Raw genomic sequence first — 22,825 nt, 5'->3', positions numbered from 1 at the left:
TGTCAGTTAATTAGGGCTAGGTCACCTTTTAGAATGCCATAGCTTCGTCATTGGTTCTGTGACCATGTTACCTGGCTTTCAGAGGAGATGTCATCTTGTCAGCATATAAATGGATGGAGGTTACTTTACAGTATCTGGAAACATGGTGAAATCCTTTTTTAGATCTCTGGTTTCTCTGTTTAACAAGTCTTTGTACAATGGCATTAATAGCAAACAAACATACAACAAACAAGATTCTTGAACTTACCAATTTCTTCAGATCCAAGAACATTGATGGTACTTCTAGTATGTGCATGAATGAACAGTATTCATATTCATTAAACAGCTTAATTATCAACAATATTATCTAAGAAAATGGGCATGTTAAGGGAGAATATGAGTTTTTGAGAAGTAAATTACTTGTCTCTTATCTTTTATAAACTAAATGACACAATGAGAATTTGAAATGGCTTTTATAAAAATCCAATTATTTGTAACTGTGGAATGCATTTGTTTTTTTATACTAATCACTCAACTATGGCACAACAGGACTTTAGATCAACTCTTCTCCACCAGATTCCTGCTATGTGGACCCAGCATTGTCTTAAATCCAGGGATGAGAACTTCTCTGTCCCTCGGCATAAACAGTGCCTAGCAACTCATCAGAATCACATCCCTGACACATTGGAGGTTTCTGTGGTACCATTTCCTCCTGCACCCACGCTATGTTCAAAGCAGCTTTATTTAGTCCTTGGATGCTGATAGAGGACCACACTAGCAGAGCGTTGCTTACTGCTCTGCTAAGATATTGGTGCTACTCAGCTCTTTTAAAACACATTGCTGCTGTGACGGCTAATCCTATTACCCTGATTGGATAGAGAGACACCTAGGAGTTTAGGGAAGGATACTTCTGGGTCTGGCATGGTAGATCTTGGAGCCTTGACTTTGGGACCACATTTGATTACTGGACTCTTTTTCTCTGGCTCTTTCCTAACTCTGCTTCCTGGCCATGAATTGAGCAGCTTTTCTCCATCATGCTCATCTGCCATCCTATCTCTACTTATACCCAGTGAACTATGGATTAAACCTTCTAAAACTGTGAACCAAATAAATCGTTCTCCTTTAAGGTGTATCAAGCATTTTGACCACAGTGAGGAAAAGACATTTGATTTTCTTGTTTGAGTAGATCCTCATGATATATTACAACAAATTGGTTCAATATTATTGAGGAACTTTTGTGAACTACATGAAATGAATAAGGTACTATCTCTAGCTTCCCTGAACTCAGATGGAATACAAACTGACAATCAATAACTGTAACCTGTGCTTCAGTAGAGGAATGCATGGAATGCTATATGGAGGCATATTATAAGGGGGGTAATTCTAGTTTAGACTTTCAGGGAGACATGCGAAGAAAAAGCAGCAAATGACAATTGATTTAGGCCTTGAAGGATTAGCCAGGCTTGCCAGGCAGAAACAAGGCACAGTACTGTGTAGGAAGAAGAAATAATATTGGAAAACTTTGGAAGCCTGAGAAGATGGCTAAGGTGTTGCCCTACAAGTTGATTTATGTGATTTATCATTTCCATTTTTCTGGATCACAAGTCAAGTGATTGTAGACTTGCAGAGAATCCCCGAAATTTTTTATTATGATATGCTTTATGCTTCAGGAATTAGAACCTTTGCAAAATCAGTGCCCTTGGAATGGCCAGAAATTTTACATCTTTGGGTGGTTAGTGGTCATGTGTGTCCTGCTGTCTGGTACAGAAACATGACCCACACAGTCCATGTTACAGGGTCGTACTAAGAGAATATTTGTTAAAATAAATGAAAACAAAGAAAAATTGTAACACTGACCTTGGGAAATCCAAAGAATTTTTCCCTATATTTTGGTGTATATTCCTGTTGATCACATTTGAATTCTGGCTTGTTCATAATTTTTGGGAAAATCAAAATTTAAGAAAAATTTTTGGGTAGTCTGTGTGTGATAAATTTTTTATATTCCATGTCAAAACTGACCTATTTCTGTCTGTAAAATGCATAAGTTAACCTTATAATCTGTCCCAAAATTTACATCAAGGAGGTTCAGCTTTATTTGTGATCACATTGAATAAATATTTTCTTTTCTACAAATGTAAATGTGAGGATTTTGCTTCATTAGGAAAAAATGATGACACATATCTTATTGAAATAGTTGATTTGTAAACACTGCATGTCATGAATCAAACTGCTATAACAAAGTAGTATTCTCTGGATGGTCATAAACAGAAGAAATTTATTTCTCACCGGTCTGGGTGTTGGGATTTTGAAATCAGGTTGCTAGCATGATTTGATTTTTGGTGAGGGATGTTTCTCGCTTTCATTGTATCTTTCTTTTTTTTTTTTTTTTTTTTTTTTTTCATTTTTTTTTTTTTTTCATTTTTATCGGTACCAGGGATTGAACTCACGACCGCCTGCTTGCAAGGCAGGCACTTATGCCGCTGAGCTAAATCCCCAGCCCATTCATTGTATCTTTCAAGCCTGAGAGAAGGCAAGAAAACTCTGGAGTCTGTTCTATAGAGTCACTAATATCATTTATGAGGGTTCTACCCTCCTGATATAATTACGTCTCTGTCCCACCTTTATGTACTGTCACACTAGGGGTTTGAATCTCTATATATGAATAATTGCTGACATAAAATCTATAAGTTCTTATACCTTGGACACTATTGTAAATGGATTCTTATAAATAGGGATTTTTTAAAAGCCTCATTTCTATTAGTACTAATTTTCAGATAATTAAACACAACAATATTTGAGATAAAGAACTATTACACAAATTTAAATTCTCAGAGGACAAAAGCATGATTTTTAGACAGAAAATCTTTATATATTTAGCTACTGTCAATTTAAAAAAATAGAAATACAAAACTTTTCAAAAATGTTCCATTCACTTTATTGTCTTTTTCAAGTTTGATCATAATTTTGCCTTTTCTAAGTGACTCTGAATCATTGTTTTGGCTTAAATTATTATATAATGTTATAATTCAATGTGTAACATATATTAAAATTTATTTCCCTCCAGGTTAAATGTTCACTGTTGATTTTGTAGTTTTTAATCTCTCTTTTAATGTTAACTTGTGAGTTACCAGCATCTATTAGCTGACTTTCAATTTATTTTAATTCAAATCAGAGCAAAAGACTGCTTACAAATACCTAAACTCTTCATATTGCTGTTGGAGGCTGAGATTACTAAGAGCAAAACAAGTTCCAAGGTGTTACTGCTCTCTTTAAACTTGAATAAATTATAGTAGGAGACAAATGGTGATATAACTTAAAATTCCCTTGTCTGAGGTGAACTTCAATTTATCTTGTGAGCAAATTCAGTTTCTACAAGAGTTTTTTTTTTTTTTTCCACAAACACATTAGTTTTTCTGTTTTATATAAGTTCAAACTTTTGCCTTTATCTATAGCAAGCATTGCCATTTTATCTTACTCCTGTAATGGGGTTATGTTTTCCACATCTGTTTAGGGCTCATGGTCATAGCACTGTCTACGTGGGTTCTCATGGAGCACAGGGGTGGACAGTGGGCCTCAGTCCTTTCTCCTCCTGGGAGAGTGGGAGTTGATGGCATCTAAGTCTCTGGCAACATTCTGACAGTGACCGTGTTAAGCAAATGGGTGACAATAATAGGGTAATAAATTAACAGTGACAGTAATAGCAATTGCAGGAATGATAAGTATTTCTAATAAATTATGTGAGATACTGTAGCTCCTTTTATTGGTTATTCTCCTTTTATTGGAACAGTGAGAACTCTTGTATATTGTATCAGTTGAAGATTTGAAAACAAAATCTAGCACTCAGCTAGTGAAAAGAATTTAATGGGGTCTCTGAGAGGACATGATTTTCTGTTAATTCCCTTTCACATAATGTATGACAATGATAGTGGGACAGAAAAGGCAGCAGGCCACGTTCAGGAAATGAAGACCTCAGACAGTTTCACTCCATCGTGTATTTCTTGGTTACTTGGTACTATGGGAAGGTACACACAAAAGTCTCCTTCTCTCTGATCATTTGGACTCTCACCCATTCCACACAAGAAATGGAAGATAAACAAAAAACACAGAGGGAAATTTGTAATGTACACAGAAACAATATATATATATATATATATATATATATATATATCAAGATGCAGAAATGAAGCAGACAATTGAGAGAAGGAATACAGAGACTCTGGGATGCATGTACCAGAGAAACAAAAAAAAAAAAAAAAAAAGAGAGAGAGAGAGAGAGAGAGAAAGAATGTGCTCAAAAAAAGAGAAACAATGTGCTTAAGAACCATCTGCTTTCAGGGAGTCATCATAATCAAGGAGAAGGCACAAGGGAGCACTGTGGGAAGGTCTTGCTCTGAACAGGAATATGCTGCAATACATAGAGATTTGCAGTACCAGGAGGATCAAACAAAGCTTTCCCAGATCAATGTGAATGTTGCAACGGGTGCAGGGGTGGCGGTAGGGGGAGGAAGGAGGTGTAGAGGGACCAGTACACTCCTACAAGCAGCAATAACAAATAGTTTGTGCTAAGAGAATAAACCAAGACAGACAATTTGAGAAATTATCAGAAGAGATAAAGGTATTTCTCAAGAGTGAGTGGGAAAAACATCAACATGCATGCCACTGAAGCCTAAAATACACCACTCAGTCTGTAGAACACTGGCACACTGCTGTGACATTAAAGCAAGGACTCCTCTAATCCAGCAGTTTGCTAATCTGGAATCTGAACAAGAAGAGGTGGCATTTCAGGCAAGAATAGTGATATCGCTGAGTTAGCGTTCATGTGTGGACCAAATTAAAATCCAGCAGTGACAAAGTTCCATGGGTGGGTGCACAACTTTAAGGTTTTGATGTTGTCATTTTTGTCCTGCCAAGAGTAGGATATAGACCTATATGTGAAGTTGGTCTGAAACAAGAAAATCAAGGACAGACATTGCACAATTACGTTTCTGCTGGTCTTCTTGGATTAACGGGTAACTCAGCCCTTGTTCTTATTTCCCCCATGCCAGCTTCTCCATTATATGAGAGTTGGCAGCGGTTTTATGCTTGTGCACATCAATGTTGAGAACAACTTCCAAACTTCATCCTGTGGCATCTCTAATCATCATCAGTTGGATTCATTTTCTGCAAAAATATTTTGAGTAAAATTGTTTAACTGTGCAATTTATTTTAGTGTGTCACTTAATGATACATGAGCTTGGTGCAGATGGTGCCTCACCTGCTCACCGAGTTTAGATTATGACATATTTTCAAGGATCGTCAGCAATGGTTATATTCTGCCATATTTTACTGATGTTTTTATGAAATGATAATGGGTCCTTACCAGATTTCTAGCATCTTGATCTTGTTCAAAAAATGTTGATAGTCCAATTTAATATTATACTGTCATCCTGCATATTTTTCTTTTTAGAAATTTTTAGCAGGATTTTTCATATTTTGTTTCTTGTCTACATTAATTACACAATGGGATTTTTATCTTAAAAACTGAATTATAAAACATATCATGTGACTGACTTTGACTGTTTTCTTTATATGATAATGGTTAAAAGAACTTCTTTTTCATTATTTTTCTTTAGTATAGGAATTACATGAGGTGTACATGTAATTTATAAACATTGCTTATACAGTGTTTTAGTAACAGCTTTATTGGGTTATAATTGTCATAAGATATTTTAAAAATATAAAATTCAGTGGTCTCTTTTTGCCTCTCTTTATTCAGTGTGTTTATGTCTTTTATTTTTTCATTTTTGTTTTTTATTTTTTTGAGACAGGAGTTCACTATGTACTTCAGGCCAGCCTTGAACTCACTTTACAGCCCAAAGTGACCCTGAATTCACAGATCTTGATCCCTACTGGTATTACAGATGTGCACCACCATGGCCACCTATGTCTTTTAGAATAAGTAATAACAATTGTTATATATCCTACATGGCCATCAATGACATCGTTCCTTTCTTTCAGCTCAAGTTTACCATCTGACCTCACTAAGCATAGTGCTCTACATGGAACACATGTGTAGTGAGCACATAGACTGAAAAATAAGCAAAATCCTTAATAAGCCTGATCATTGTAGCTGGGGAACACTCATATAAAAGAAGAGGAAAAAAGCAATAAGCCATGACATCCTGAAAAGATGTGCTGTGGAAAAGAGGAAGTAGTATTTCTACATTCCCCTGAATCACCTTCCTACAGGACGAAGGGGGACTGATAGGGCGGCGCCTCGACCTTGATCTTCTCCTCCCTACTTCTTGAACCTCTGTTGTGAAGCAGCAGGATGAAATCCCTTTCAAAGTTTCTGATGTTTCTTCGTATTCTGACACGTGAATGTCTGAACTTCTTCGATTCTGATTTGGGGCAAAATATGCAAATAGGCCTTAGTGAAAGTAAGAAAAGGGAAAATGAGGATGCGGGCAAAGAGTTCTAAACCTACTCTGCAAGATAATGTAAAAGTATTGCCTTCTTTAGGCACTGAGAATATTGTGGTGCTATAATATATGGTTTTAATTGAGTGAACCCTGGAAACTGTTGTTTGGAGCCCTTGAAACTCATCGAGGAAGAGTAGAGATGAAAAGACTGTGGGGCCATGGGAAAGGGCTACGGAGCCTCCAGGGAAAAGCAGGAAAGGCACCTTCGGAGCTTCAGGAAGGGTGGGATGGTATCCTGTCTTGATGTGAGCTGGGTTCTCTTTTCCTCCTTCCCACCTCCTCAGTCTCTTGGTTTTAAACAGGGCTTCTGAACCATCACAGGTTAGAGCAGGCCCCGCCTTCTCCTGTGTAAAAGTAAGGTAGGAGGATCATGGAGACAGTCTGGGGCATAGTATGGCTGAAGATAGCAGGAGGAGTTTGTAAAACCTGACGGAAGAGTGAGAAATTGACAGGAAGTGATCTGATTATGGAAGGTATTAGCCACTATGTCATAACACCCTACTGCAAAAAATATCATGGTAAAGAATACACATCTGGAAACATGTGGAATACATTGTGATGTGATTTTGTTTGTAAACCAAGGCTAAGAGTGAACCCTCCCCCTCTCACATTTGGCTGAGTAATTTTTTGTTGAATTTGACAAAATGATTTTGAAGTTACATAATATGGCTAAAAGAATGTGTGAAACACCCAGCAGGAAGCTATGGCTCAAGGTCACAACATCAAATACAGAAAAATAAGACAAGGGCTGTCCATGCCCTGGTGCGGTGAGGTACACACAGCAGCCAGTGACTAGCATGGTGCCACTCTGGTATCTCTGTTCTCACCAACTCTCTCTTAAGAGTTTCAGGGGAACTTCCTGTAGCTGCAGTCCAAGTGTAGCTGTTCGTAGGTAGCTGCTTTCTGTCCTGGCAGCTTTGATCTATGTGGTGTGTTTTTCTGACCCTCTTAAGCTACTGGAATTTTTCAGGATGGCCCACTGTGATGGTGACTGATGGCCAGTCACTTTTGTAATGGAAACTGGGTCCCCTGTGCACCAGGTTACCACCATTAACATTTCTCAGTCCTTCCCTGGATAGATTACTGGCTCTTTTCATAAGCTTCCTGACCTTGTCTTAAGCTTTACAATCCGTGGTGATGAATTTATGGAGTGATTGTGATTATGTATGAGTAGTGTAACTGAGATAAATGGGCATTAGATGTTGACAAAGCGGAGAAAAAATATTGTTCTCTATACCTTTTGTTAGTAAAGGCATGATTCACTATAACTCTTCTTCAGTGATTTATCTATACATCTTCTTTTCTCACTTAATGAAATGCCCCCCATTGCTCCTCAAAGCCAACACCATGTTTTTGTAATACATTATTAAAGCCATGTCAGGTTCAAGATGCAGTGTGCTGGGGGCTTCCAGCACTGCTATTTTACCTTCCGCTTCTGAAAAATGCTCAAAGGGTTGTAAGGACACATTAGCTCCCTTCTGTCTTGTCCCACACAACTTACTTGGTAAGCAACCAGCTACCTAAAGCTTTGAGGCTGAGTACATTTCACAAGAAATGATCTTATACGTTTCCTCTGCATTTTGAAAAAAAACAAAAAAACTACAAAAATGATCTATAAGACTACAGGGAATTGTTTTCCCTAAAATTATGTTAGGAAAATCATTTTTACAGGAGTTTGAACCCAAACACTTTCAATATTACTATTAATCTTTAACTCTTTGCTGACCGCCTTTAAAGAGACACATGCTATTTTTCAGACTACAAATTAGAAGTGTGGTATTTTTATTATTTATTTTTTCTTGGTTCTCATTCCTAGGCAAGGAATGCTATGGAAAACAATACTTTCCATTGAAACTATTTTCTATGTTTGACTTCCCTGGTTACAGCCAAGAAAAATATAAAGTCTTTCTTTTTATACCCACTGCCTAAATTTGTGCATCCTTTCTATGATCTATGGCCAATATTTATCAGATTGAAGTTTAGAACCAAAACATCAGAGTCATCATATGACAAAGTCAGACCATGGAATCAGGATATTACCGTGCACTGTGGCACAGCAAAGAATCAACAGTTTTCCTGAAGAGTCATGGGGATTTTGTATACACAGGTAAACTGGAGCCATGAAGCAAATTTTATAAGATTCATAGAATCTGTCTTATGGAGATATAAACAAATAGCAGTGCAGGTAAGGAGAGCAGCAGTGAGGAGGTAGATTTCACGGGAGGAATTTGGTGACTTATGTTGTTAGAAGACATCAGTAAAAAGAAAGCTGAAAAGAGTTTGAAGCTAGATCAAGTTAGTCTAAAGACCCGTTAATGACTTTGATTTTTGTTTTATGAGTCTGAGACATATATATTTACTGTGTTTGGTGATATGATGGAACAGTCCCTTGGAAAGATTCATCAGGCAGTAATGAGCTGGGTGGATGAGGGAAAAATAGGTGGGTAGGAGGGCTATTGGCAATATCCTGTACAAGTTCAGGTGAGAGTAATGAAAGCAGACCTCAGAAAATAAGGGTCTCATTAGTAAGACAAGGAAGAAACATGAAGCGTGAACCCATCAGATAAGCAGGATGGATAATTCCAGCCACATTTTGAAACACTATGCAGAAAATGAAGAAATTCAACCAGTTCTGTCATGGAATGTAAACATGTCACTCCGTCAAAGCTGCTATCCTAATGTTACATGACAGTGTCCTCTAGGTTATTTTCCATTACAAGAAGATGCAGGAGCTGATAAATCTGTGACTAATTTAAAATGTAATTGTTGTGCTGTCTTTTGGTGGCATAGTTTGAGTTTCATTTCCTTTAAGTAAACAGCATAAAGAATTACAGTCAAGTTCAGTATTAGCAGCCTGGCCTTTAGAAATAGTAAAGGGCTTGCAAAAGGTCACTGGGTGTAAAGAAAATTTGATCCTCAAGTTCTCATCAACATTGATGATGGCGTGCTGTCATCGTGGGTGAGGACCTTGTCCTGGGTTCTGCACTCTCAGAGCGAGTGAGGTTTTCGGATAATGACACAAGTGAAGGACACAAAGGAAACACAGATGGCATGAGTCATCTGAAGAAACTGCTAGGTTAGCAGATCACTAAAAATTCATTTGAAGAAGAGATTTTATAAATCATACAACATTTGCGCTAAAAAAAAATTTTAGAGATCACCTGGATGAATTTTAGGGTTAGGTAAAAGTGAGTGTGAATTCCCAGCTCCTTCTGGTTTCCAATGAGTTAGTCAGAAATTTTCTGTGGCTCATATGCTCTCACCCTGTGGTTGGAGAAGCTATCTCACAATGTCATCGCAAGGATGAAATAAACTTCTAAATGGAAAGTACTTTTCCCAGTACCTGGCAGACACTTAGCTGTTAAGAGGTACAAGACCAGGGCCAGGGCTCAGATCTTCTGAATATGGCTCTATCTCCTTTCCTAGCCCCCTTTATCCTTCCCACTTGCAGGTAACTATCAAAGAAAACTTCTTGCAGTTTTGACATTTATGTTGACGTCAACTTCTATATCAGATTGTTTCCACTGTTTCTAAAAGGCTTTGAAAGTGCACTTTACATAATTAACCATTTAAAAATGTATTGAGTACCCACTCAATAAAAGGAACATGCTTTTATCTGATAAATGACGTCATCATTAAAAACTTGATTATTACTTATTTCCCAGCAAAATATTAATCATCATTATTGTTTTTAACCAGGATTAAAATCTCTGTTTTGTAATGAAGTGCTCTGAGATTTGAGATATGAGTGGAAACCAGACCCTCAGGCGAGGGAGGGCATTACACGTGGCTATCAGTACTGGTTATTTACTGCAGATCTTCGGAAGTATGCAATTTATTTAAATACCTGAAATTGTTATCCAGTTAAATACAATTATCAGTAATATATGATAGAGACAGTGCAGTGTCAAAGCTAAATAAGAACTACATTGGAGTAGGAGAAAAAGGGGAGAAAAATCAGCAAAGTGCCCACTCTGAGCAGGACTCTGAATAATTGCTACTTTCATCCTGATGACAAACTAAAGGGTGGTTGTTATTTTATGTGAATTTCATTAAGGAGGAAACTAAAGCACGTGCATGAGCTTCCTAGTCTCACAAATGATAAATAATAGACTGAGCTTTGCATTCAGATTCATTTGACTCAATAATTTTCATGCTCTGTCTTTAATAAATCTCATTAATATAAAATCAAACATTGCTATCTAAACCTCCAAACCATAGTTCTATCCTATATTTCTTATCAACTGATCCCTAACTTCAAAGCATGATCAGACTCAGATCTCATCCTCTGAACAATAATTTAGGTGAAAGTATTTTTTGTTTGTGTCTTAGTTACTTTATGATCCTCGCTGAGACAAAATACCTGATGCTCAAGTTGGGAAAGGAAAGGTTTATTTCTTACAGTTTTTGGAGGTTTCAGTCCACACTCAGTTGGCTCCAAGACAGGCAGGCATGGCTGGGCTGCAGTTCATGGCGGCAGCCAGCAGCAAACTTGAACCAGCAAAGAGAGAGACACACCTTCTTCCTGCCATTACATCACATCCTGGCTCCACCCCTCTGTGGGTGCAGCACTGACACCATCAATCCAAGCACTATACAATGAACCATCTAAATGAACAATGCAAACTCATGAGGCCTGGGGGACACAAACATAAACCATGACAGTTTGTTTTGTTTGATTTTTTTATTTTTATTTTTATTTATTTATTTATTTTTAACCAGAAGGCACATAATATCAAGCTTCCATTCCTGTTTTATTTTTGTGTCTGGTGATGCTCCGTGCCTGTATCATTAACTCACTGGAGTTAGAAAATGGTAATTTTTTGTTATTTTTTCTTCACTTATCCACTGAAATAATTTAAAAAGAAAATGCATTCCATATTTTGTACCTAGAATATGGTCATGCAGAAAAGCAAGAATTGTTTTGATTTTTTTACCCAGTTTATAGATATATTTGATATGATTCAATCTGTAGAGTTTATTGAAGCTCGAATTTCCCAGTGTGTTACCCAAAACCCAATTGCTATTGGGTTAGAAACTTCCTGAAAACCTGATTTTTCAAGATGTTCCAGACTTTTTAAAAATACTTACTTGTGTAAGTAAGGTATTTCTCAAAGTTCTATTTCTTTTCTTGAGATAGGTTATTTCATGTTTGCCACTTGGACCTAGAGATGCTTATTGCTACTGTATTGATGATTGTTTCTAAGACATTTTAACATAAGTTAGAAATAGTTAAAATACCTTGTGATTTAATGCTGAGAATTCCAATTCAAACACACTGGGCTATTACTCAATTTCTTCCTTTGCATTTTTACACTGAGAACCTGAATATGCCAGAACATGAGAGGTGGCAAAATTTGAATGTACCATGATTATTCATTTGATTAAGCCTATTTCATATACGTTCAAGTTTTAGAATAATGATACTGTCATTATACTATCATTAATTATGATTTCTCCATACAAGTTTATAATTTTTCATGGGCTTTATCATTTCTCCATCATTTTAATGGTTATACTAGATCTACTTCATTAAATAATATAACCACTGTATTCTATAATTTCCTATTTTTTAACAGCCTTTATTATTAATTCTATATGCAGCTGTGTAGAACACTGGTCTTTATGTTGATTTTCCTTTGTAACTTTGGCTTTTTAGAGTTTGTTCTCTAATAGACTCCTTGAAAAGTGCTCATAATGAAAAATACTTTTTGAATTATTGTAGGCTATGTGTGTGCCTCTTATAATTAAAGGATATGGCATGCAAAAGGTTCAGGATTTGATCTTCAGTTCTACAAAACAAACAACAACAAAAAACCTCCACAAAACTATCATTAAAGTTATCTCAGGATATAAAATCAATGGTTTGCATTTTTCTTTCTTGGATGTCATAATTATTTTACTTTATTTTCATCTGAAATAGCATGTTGTAAAAGGCGCTGATGAAGACATAATTGTCCCTTGTAAGTTAACACTCATTGTTTAGGTTCAAAAGGAATTTCAAATTTTATATGGTTTATATACATCTGTCCCATAACCCTCATGTATTCATAGATAGGGTTTGAGGGCAGTGATTGGATCATGGGGAAGAAACATTTACCTATGGGTTAACTCATAGCTAAGTGTGATTTGTGAGGGTGAAGTCTTGTTGGAAGCAGTGGGTCACGGGCAGCATGGGCGCGAAGGGTATATCTCCCTCCTTCTCCCATGGTCCCCTCCTCTGCTTCTGCTGCAGTACCACGAGCTGTTTCTCCTCTGCCATGTCCATCTGCTGTGCTTTCTATCCTTGGAGCCAGCAGAGTCTGGACTGAAGCCTACAGCTGTGAACCAAAGAAATCTGTCCTTACTTAAATTGTGGAAGACATGCATTTTTTTTTTTTTTTTTTTTTTCTGGTCTTTTTCATTTTTATCAGTACCGAGGATCGAACTCATGACCGCCTGCTTGCAAGGCAGGTGCTTATGCCGCTGAGCTAAATTCCCAGCCCCGGAAGACATGAATTTTGTCCCAACAATAAAGAAATTAACTAAGACAAGTTTTGTTTTTTAAAGTTCAAGATTCGTTTTTAAAGTATTTTTCAGAGCCTTTATTTCTTGAGATTGGATTTTCTTTGCCTAACTTCATTATTTGTCACCCTATCTAGACTCACTCTTTTAAAACTTTTCCATTTTTATTTTTAAAATTGTCTTTGTATTTAAGTTTTCAAATCTATTTAACTCTTGTTTTCCTTCTAATTTAATCTTCATTTCTAAAATAACTTTTTTAATTTTTAATTTTTTGCATTTCTAATTTATGAGTGATTTACTTCTGGAATGTTGTTCTGTATGTCATTTTCTTAAATAATGTAAAATACTTTTTAATTAATATGTTATAATTTTGATCATTTTGCCTTTATTACCTCTACAAATAATATTCTACTCTTTGGTCTCTATTTTCCTTATGGAAAGTTGAGGATTTCACCTAGGATTTTTATCTTCTTTTTTAATGTAAACTTAGTTTTCTTTGGTTTTTCAGTGAGAGACTGAGAATAAGTTTTAGGCATCACACTGATTTTCAAGATGTCCCTCTTTTGGTGTTTTAATACTGGGTGTTTAAAATATACAGATTTTCCTTCCAATGTTTTTATCCCACCTCCAACTTCAATTTGACCTCAAGATGCTGCTAACATGTGTTGTTGAGAGTTTGACCCTAATCATTCATATCTGAGTTTCTATGGAATTCTTTGCACCATTTTTAATGTTCAGTACGACCATTCATACTGGGCATGTGCTTCTTTCATTTTGTTTGTGGGGTTTAGGAAGAATTAGAATCTATGCTTTCATTTGTTACTAAAATTTTTTTTTCTAAATTTGTACATTTGGTCTGGCATACTGCATGTCTGTAATTCCAGCACTTGAGAGGACAAGGAAGGAGAACTGTCATGAATTTAAGGCCAGCCTGGACTATCTCAGAAACCCTGTCTCAAAAAATGTGCATTTACAATCACATGCTACCTTTTTATATGAAAGAGCTAAATATCACAACTCAAATATTTATTGTATGCATGACTGAATTGGAAAGTCAAAATAGGAAAAGATCTGAAAATATTCTAATCATACTGTATATACATCTTTATCAGTTCTGCCACAAACTCTAATGCTTCAGATAACTCACAGATTTTTTTTACTATTAGAAGCAAAACTTCTGCACTGGGCAGAACAGTATAGTGGAAATTATGGGTTTTGTAAAGCAGACACTGAAGTACAAATTCTTAATATACCATTTAATACCTATGACAATCCAGACAAGATATTTGTTTTAAAATTATTAATTTTCTTATTTATGAAATGTGTATCACTGTTTCTGTATTTGTTAGTACTAGTACATTTTGAATAAATTTTGCTTCTTTTCTGTCAACCTAAGATAACCAATGTTAAATGACAATGACTTTTTAAAAATTGTAAATTTTACCCATAAAGAATTATTTGGATTCTGATTATTTTTTAACTGAATTTTTTTTCCAGGATCAGTTTGATTTTATAATATCTTTTGCATTTTCTGCATTGTGAAGAATAATGTAAATAGTGCAGATTTGAAACAACATTATATAATTTAAGCATACTTAGACAACTGTGTCTTCCTACAGATGGGTAGATTTCTTTTTGCTTTTCCTTCATGCAGACTGTCATATAATGAATTACAAATATAATTCAACTTCTGTGAATTCATAGAAAAGGAGATAGGAGATGTTTAGAAGACAAGCAACTAAGGTTAAAAAGCTTTGTCAAATACTATCTTTGAACACGCTGTGGTTTGATTTTTTTAGTGCAAGTATGAACAAAAGATAGCATTTTCTTACTCCAAGAAGTCACATCTCTCTTTATCAGTGGAATAGTTGGTAAGTCATTGAAAACAAAATTAAACACAGATTCAACTTTCCATTTGGCCACTATGGCACTCATAGTTCAAACAAACGACTTGTCTTTGAGGAACTCATTTTGTGAAGGGCATTGGATTGACACCTTAAGGGTGGATGTTCCATAGTTTTATAGGGTATTTGAAAAAAATACAAATCTTAGGAAACAAAGAAGAATGTAAAATGGAAACAAAGTCTATTTAACTTTGCCTCTTAAATTGTGTTTAAAAATCTGAATAATTGTGTTACTAATATTATAAAATTTTGCAGTGTGACTGTTTACTTCAGAACCAAGCTTTTTTCCTCTCCAGCATTATGAAGCTATATTTGACAAATAAAAATTATATATAATAGATATTTACAATCCTATTTCTTGATATGCATATACATTGTGTAATGACTACAGCAATCCAATTAATTGACACATTTTCATCATGGTTAGTTACCATTTAATTCTCTGTGTGTTTTTGTGAGTTTATAGAGAGGCTATAATAATTGGCTTTCAGTAAATTTCAAGTAAATATTATGCCATTATTAAATATAGTCATCAAACTGTACATCATGTCCCTGTGGTCAAAGTTTCTACACTTTGACCAACATCTCTCCATTCTCCCTTATAACCTTAGGCTCTTTTCCCCCTGTACTTTTTTTGTAGATATTTCTTTGATTTTGAGTAACTCCAGGCAGAGGAGGACAAGTTGAATACAACAAAATCAATGACAGATTCAGGAATTTACCTGCGATGCAACAATAGTTGAGGAACTCAGCCCCAAATTTTACCAGAAAGGGATATTGCATTTAGCTGTGCCAGTTTGTAATAAAGTACTTATGAGCAATATATTGATATTTTCAAGCTTAGTAAATTCATGTCATAGTATTTATCACTTGATAAACACTATTAAATAAGTTACTGTTATCAATATACAACTTTAGGACTATATGAGAGTATATTTTCAGCAATTCCATACTTCACTATGTTGCTCTGTCAATATATTTTGCATTCATTTCGTATCATTTAACGGGGTAACTGATGATTTGAAAGTAGAAGAAATGATGCCAGTTCTCTTCATTATTGTACATCACAAGTCATTTGAGTAGACTTCCCATATTTAGGGGAGAAGCCTATCAATTTCTCCTTTTAGGAGAAAATGGTTTTAGGTGTTGCTTGTGATTTTCCAGAGTGAAGACCAAAATATACCCATCTTGTGAGTTTCCAGACAATGGCTGTGTCTGTGTGTATATAATTTTATAGAAGAGATGGACAAATTTGTCTAAAATGTTCCTCTCTTGACTAGGACAGTGCACAACTGGCCCAAGTTATAGTCTCTATAATTAGAGTTGAAAGCAGAGTTGGAACGAGGTAGGGTTGGAACGCAAAATGTTTCTCAGGAATAAATACCTGTAAGAAGAAATGGATGGAAGAAGAGGTAGGAAAAGGAAGAATATGAACTTCTATATGAACCTCACAATCTCTGCAAATCCATCAGGGTGTTGTGAAACAAACAGTTCCTCATCCTTATCATGAAAAATGTACGGAAGTTTACACTGCTGCTTTGCCCAGTTACTGAATTTGAGTTGCTGCAGAAATGAGTGCCTTTGGGCAGAGTGCTTACGGACAACTGAGGCAGATCAGAAGGAGGTGGAGTTGGAGGCTGTGTGCTGATTACACTTGTAGCTGGCAGAAAGTCCTTCTTCAACGGGGCATCAGTCTTTGCATCCCTGAGTTTGCTACAAAGACTCAAACTACAGCATCTGAAATTTTCAAATTACAAAGGCTGAGCCCGTGAAGGTGCTTGAACATATTTAAATCACTATTGTCATTTAATAATTAGAATACTTGGGATTTTTATAACAGATTGTTAGAATAATTAAGAATTTATGATTTGCTATCCTTATGAAAACCTGCCTGGAATCCCAGCACTCTGCACTGCTGAGGGAAAGGGTCTGGTTTTTGAGTCTGACATGGGAACTCATTGATTAAACAGCATCTTGTTTCAAAATTAAAAGTAAATAAACAAGTAAAGGACTGGGACATAGATCAGTATGAAAGTCGGGCTTAGTGTTTAGTACTTGAAAAATAAAATAAAACAAAACAAAATGAAAGATCTTTCCAAGCATTGCATAAAGATGAAAAGTGTAGTGACATTACTGTTACCATTGAATCAATCACTGATCACAAAACAATAAATTAAAGCTCCTTGTCCGACTTGGGATTTACTCTCTGGGTAAGCTGATTGTGTCTACAACTTTGGAGAGAACAGGTGGTGGGTAGCTCATCATGGATGCACAGGAATCTGGATCAGTGCTGCAGTAAAGAACATCATTCCTTGGAGAGGACGAGGTTTTACTGACTGTGGTTTCAGACTGAGAGGAGTAAAGCAGTTGTGGATAATTTAGCCTACACTGCTGTTTTAGTCCTGTAATTAGAGAGAGGAATGAGCCTCCTTTGGACTGAGCAAACTGCTTAGGTTGTTTCTTGCTTGTTTGATTTGATAGAAAAGATGTATGAAAGTAAGTTTGGAATTGAGGAAACAATAAAATTTTTGTAGTACGGATCTATTGTAGATGCTAAGAGTCCAAACAATCAACTATAAAAGTTAAAGAAATGTATTCACTTTTATACAATAAGATTTCAGAGACAACCTGTCAATTGCACAGATAAAGAACAAAGCAGAGTATGAAAAGCCATTCTCTTCTTTTAGAGAAGCTATGTGTGGTTTAGGTTCTTTTATTTACTATTTTAAATAGATACAATATTAAGTAAATCCTTTTATCTTCCAATGCTACATTTTCCTTGCTAAAAGAAAAAAAAACAAACAAACAAAAAAAACAAAACAAAAAAACTCTCAAACAAAGAACAGGGGACAGACCTCAGTGGCAGTGCTTGGGGTCCATCCCTACTTACTCAAAATCACAGAAACAGACAAAAACAGTTGTGTAATATCTCCTGAATTCTTTTCAATATTTTTATTCTGTAACCCCAAAATAAATTCTTCCAGTGGTATTTACATATGACTTTAACCTTCTGCAAAGTGAACATTACTGACATTTTGTATGTCTGTACCAATTAGGAACCATCAAGCAGATCATCCCCAAGCCTGCCTGCAGTTTCCTGCAACACTTAGATACAGTGGTTATAAAGAGGATTGGCTTTTGTTTGTTTGTTTTAATTTTCAATTTTTTTGTGTGGTCACAAGAATAAACTCTCCCACCAGCTAGATAACAGAGATGAGGGCTTTCTGGTGAATGCCTGTAAGACCAGCACTCTTGGGAGGGTGATGCAGAAGACTCCTCCAGCCTTGTCTATAAATTGAGTTAAATGCCAGCCTAAACTGCATAGTGAAACCCTATTTCAAAAAGTAAAAACAACCCCCCCAAACAAAAAAATAAATAAATAAACAAAATAAACAAAACTTCAAACCAATAGGTTAGGACATACACTAAAGCTCCCAGGCATCCACTTAAAAAATGAGGCAGATCAGCTTCTAAATGTAGGCAATATTTAGGTGCTTCAAACTAAATATGGAGAATTTAAGATTACCTTCTCTTGTTCAGCAAATTTATTGGGGTAAATATTCAACATTGCATTATTTTTCTCTTTAAAATTCTATCAGAGCCTTAGTATCCAGTACCCCTTGTGCTGTGCCCTTCCCAAGTGGTTAGTGCTTTCCTGAACTCATCCACTTCCTTTTGACCTTCAGCCCGTGTTTCAGTGCCACGCCTCTCCCCAGTGTGATGAGGATGTTCTCTCCTAGCACTGTTGATGGACGTGACAATTCATTTTGTTGTCTAATCTCTATATCAAAGTGACAGGAAACTCTGGCGCTTAACTGCTGGAGAAATTTTCATTACAGGAATGAAATTTAGATAACACTTCCATTAACAGTATGTCCTTAAATATCCTGTTTCCACATCAAGATTTTATTGTGTGTTTTAACAGTTTAGCACCATGAAGTGATTTTTATTCAAACCTTATCCACCACAATTTTCAGTAAAAATTACTTAATAAATGTTCACATCATTTATTGGAATCCCCCAGCAAATTGGTGAAGAGGATCAACCTCTCTTACCCTGCTAAATAATAATTTAAAAAAAAGGAAAAAGAAAAACCAAACCAAAGAACCTTAGAGGGACCCTTATGTTGTTGTTCAATTATCTTCACTTCCATACAGTGCTCACAGAATGTACTGCTCATTTTAACTGAGTCGTTCATTTGAACAAATCTCAGTCTATCTAAATACTGAATCTCCCTTCTCACCCACACTCAAATTTATAGAAAGCAAACAAGTGCTAAGTTGCTGTTCTAAAACTGTGTTTTAGTGCATCACTCTAAGAACTCACATTCACAGGGGTTTCTTTGGCATGGGGACTCATGTATCTCCAAATATGCTATAATTCAATAGCAGTTCTTGAATGAATTTTATTTCTCTTTATCTGTCCAGACTCTGGCACATTATGGAAATACCTTTTATGCTGCTGAAAGTGACGTGATTACAGCTGATTTATAGCGCATCATTGGACAGGATCCAGGAGTGTTGCCAAGCAGGGAGGTGGTGACTGCAATGCAAGTAGGTTCTTGACTCTCACACAGAGAACTTCAGGACATGTAGAAGAGAGGCATGCAGAGGCTGGTGAAACTGGGCACGGTGGCATGGCTTATAGCTGCATTTAAATTTTACTCCACTGACCAGATTGGGAAGGGTAAGCCGCTGCAGTTGACAATCCTTAAAATATTTCTAAACAATTAAGAGTTTGCATAGCTAGATCATCCGATGTGTTCTAAAAGAAGCAGAGGGAGACGTCTGAAAAAAAAAGTGCTTGATGTATTCCATAAGGAGAGTGACAGTTTCTGCGGTTACCAGGAAAAAGAATATTCTCAATTTTATTGACTTTCTGGTCTGTACAGTCACTATGATCTGTATGACAGCAGTGTAGATTGGAATCTCAGGAAAGTTGCCTAGAAAATGAATGAGGAAATTATACATGCACCCATCCCTCATAAAAAACATGGGACTTAATAGTAGCAATTTTTGGCTACTCATTTGTAAAACTTAACATAGAGAGATTTACCTGTCCTTGTAAGTATTCCCTGGTCTTTTCCTGGACAAATATAGAGTTACTTCTTAATCAAAGGACTTTTGGCCTTCTATGCACCCTTGTTTTGCTTTCCTAGTATGAATAATTAAACCATTATTGATCTTTTAATGGAGACAGTCCAAGAAAATCAAACCAGATGCAACGAAGAATTGAGATTTGCCAATGATTCTTACCTTCCTTCTTTCTTTCTTTTTTCTTTCATTCTTTCTTTGTAAGTTCTTGGAATGAAACTCCTTACACATACTCAGTAAGCACCCATCACTGAGCTACAATTTCAGCTGACTTAAGTACTTATTCAAGTGTGGTAACTTAGATGGTTTTGATTATAAATTATATTGGAACACATACATCTTATTCTACTGTTACAGCTTGATAACAATATCACGTTGTAATGATTGTTTCAAACTTTTTCATTCTTGTGCAGGAAAGTCTACAGTTGGCAATAATTTCAGTTTCACTTGCCAGATATAATCACTCACCTTTCCTTACACAACAAAATGAATCTGCAAGCAGCTGTTGTGCATAGAAGTTAATCTGATCGAATACACATCCGGGCCAGTGATGTCACCTGAAAAACTGTCTCATGTCTCTAGATTTCTCATGTTAGCAATTATCTAAAATATTAAATTCATGTCAAATACTATGTTCATTCTGACTAGTGGGTTTGAAAGGCATTTAGTGAATGTCCGTATATATGAAGCTAACAAAGGAGCGCACATCTACCTGCTTTATAAAACTTATAGTAAATTAGGTTAGTCATTCTGAAGGCCCAGCTTTCCTACTTGGGTGTGAGACATCAGATTTTCATTTCTTTGGTGGAACCCTTTATAGAAATGAAAATTACTAATTAAGTTTAGGTAAAAAAAAATAACAAAAAATCAGATTGCTTACTCTTTTTTCTGAAAACTGTGTTTTCTAAAAAGACTGAAGAAAAACCTTTTATTTACCTTAAAAATAAAAATTATCCAGTGATATTTACTCTTTTCCCTTACAAGTGCCAAACTTTCATCAGTATGCAATGACACGGACAGTGAGAAGATACCAGTTTCACAGAAGCTAATTTCTCCATTTCAGAAAAAGGAAGGTAGAGTGAGCATTTGCTTTTGTGATTTTGGCACAAAGAGGTGGTGCTGGAAAGCTCTGGATTTCAGACATTTTCCAAGTGACTTCTGTGCAACTCCCAATCTGCATGTTTCTACCATGTGTATTTCCCTGGTGTGAAATTGATTAGGAACAGCATGAATCTGTCACACGAGTCACAGTGGCTGGGATTTGGGGAGCTTCTGTCTACTTTTGTTGATGCTATATTTTGCCCACATACCCCTTAGATGTGACTGAGACTGGAAATGATGTGACTTGGTGTATCAAGGTCCTCAGGGACAGAGTTTTCTTTTTTAGAAAAAGATAACAACTTTCTACCCCCTTATTGGCCTTAAAGAATGAACCAGCTGGGAGAATAAAATGCTTTTCAATGTGATAGCAAACAAGGAGACCTTTATCTGGAGTAGAAAGAAAACACAAAAATACTATCTATCAGCACAGTCACCTAACACCAGGTCAGGAATAATCAAATTGCAATGCAAGTGTGATGATGAAAAGGCGACATGGGTGCAGATGTGAAGTCCTGTAGGATCAGATCTGAACAGGATATGTGCAATGCAGTATATACGGGATCCCTTTCCTGCACTGATATTTTCTCCTTAAACAACTTTTCAAGGAGATGTTCCCTCAAGACTTTTCAGATGCCTTTTTATGTGTGCTTGAGTTTCTGGGTTTTTATCCAGTTATGAATTTCTATACCTCCAGCAGAGAACAATACTGATCCTCCTGATATCACACAGACCTCTAAATCATGTATGTGTCAAGGAAGAAGGAAGAGGAAAGATCTCATAAATAGCCATCTTCATTAGGGTAAAACAAAATGAAACAACAAAGAAACAAAGCATCCCCACCGAGTGACACAACATACTTTCATGTCGCTCTGGGTATGTCCTCTAGACTTCTCTGAATGTCCTTTGCAAGCATAGAGCTTGAGTCTTCCTCTAGCTGGTTGTCCTTTGCTATTTACATAGAGTCTTGAGAAGGCAGAGGGCAGAGATCCAATGTAAGGAATACTTCCAAATGACTTAAAATAACTTAATTGTGAACCGTAACTCCAAAGGAGGAGATCGACACAAAAGGAATCCTAGAATATGACCTGTGGTTTCATTAAGAAATATGGAATAAGGACACTTAGCAAAAGTGGTTTTATGTGAGGCAAAATTGTCTCCAATTTACCATTTAGTCTATAAAGCAATATATTTTATGAAGGTGAAAATCCTTTAAATGTGATTCTAAGCTCGAATTTTTTTCAGTAAAACTATACTGGTCATATATGTTAAGAGCAAAAGCAGATTTTCATAAGAGATGTAGGGGAACATTTTAATTAATTTAAGACAAAAGCAAATGATTAATAATTTACTGCATTTATCGACTTGAGTTTCCTGAAGTATGTCTGTCTTCCATTTTGTCATTAGAAAGTAAAATTTATCATAAGGGGAAAAAGTTTACTGAATTTCCATAGCTATTCTCTTCTGTTATCTAAATCCTAGCTTCTGTGACTTGGAAAAATAATTTTAATGTATTGAAGTTTTAAGTCTGGACAAATATTAAAATTTTTCCTTTCCTCAGCTTCTAAAATCTCAAAAAACTTTAAAACATTGGAATTATATTTGTCTGTTCTACTGGTAGAATTCTGTACGTAAACTTCAACAGGTATTTAACATGCATTTACTACAGCTCCCAACATCTAAATCTCATATATGCTCCAGATGTAAGTTTATAAATTCTTTTTCATCTTTGCAGTTTACCAAGAATTGAGAGTTCACTTTCTCAATTAGTGCGTTTCTGTGCTTT

The sequence above is a fragment of the Cavia porcellus genome, unplaced genomic scaffold (assembly GCF_034190915.1).
Source record: "Cavia porcellus strain 051 isolate PalLab524CR breed Dunkin Hartley unplaced genomic scaffold, mCavPor4.1 scaffold_20, whole genome shotgun sequence".
Lineage (NCBI taxonomy): Eukaryota > Metazoa > Chordata > Mammalia > Rodentia > Caviidae > Cavia > Cavia porcellus.
Note: the sequence above shows the minus strand (reverse complement) of the source record.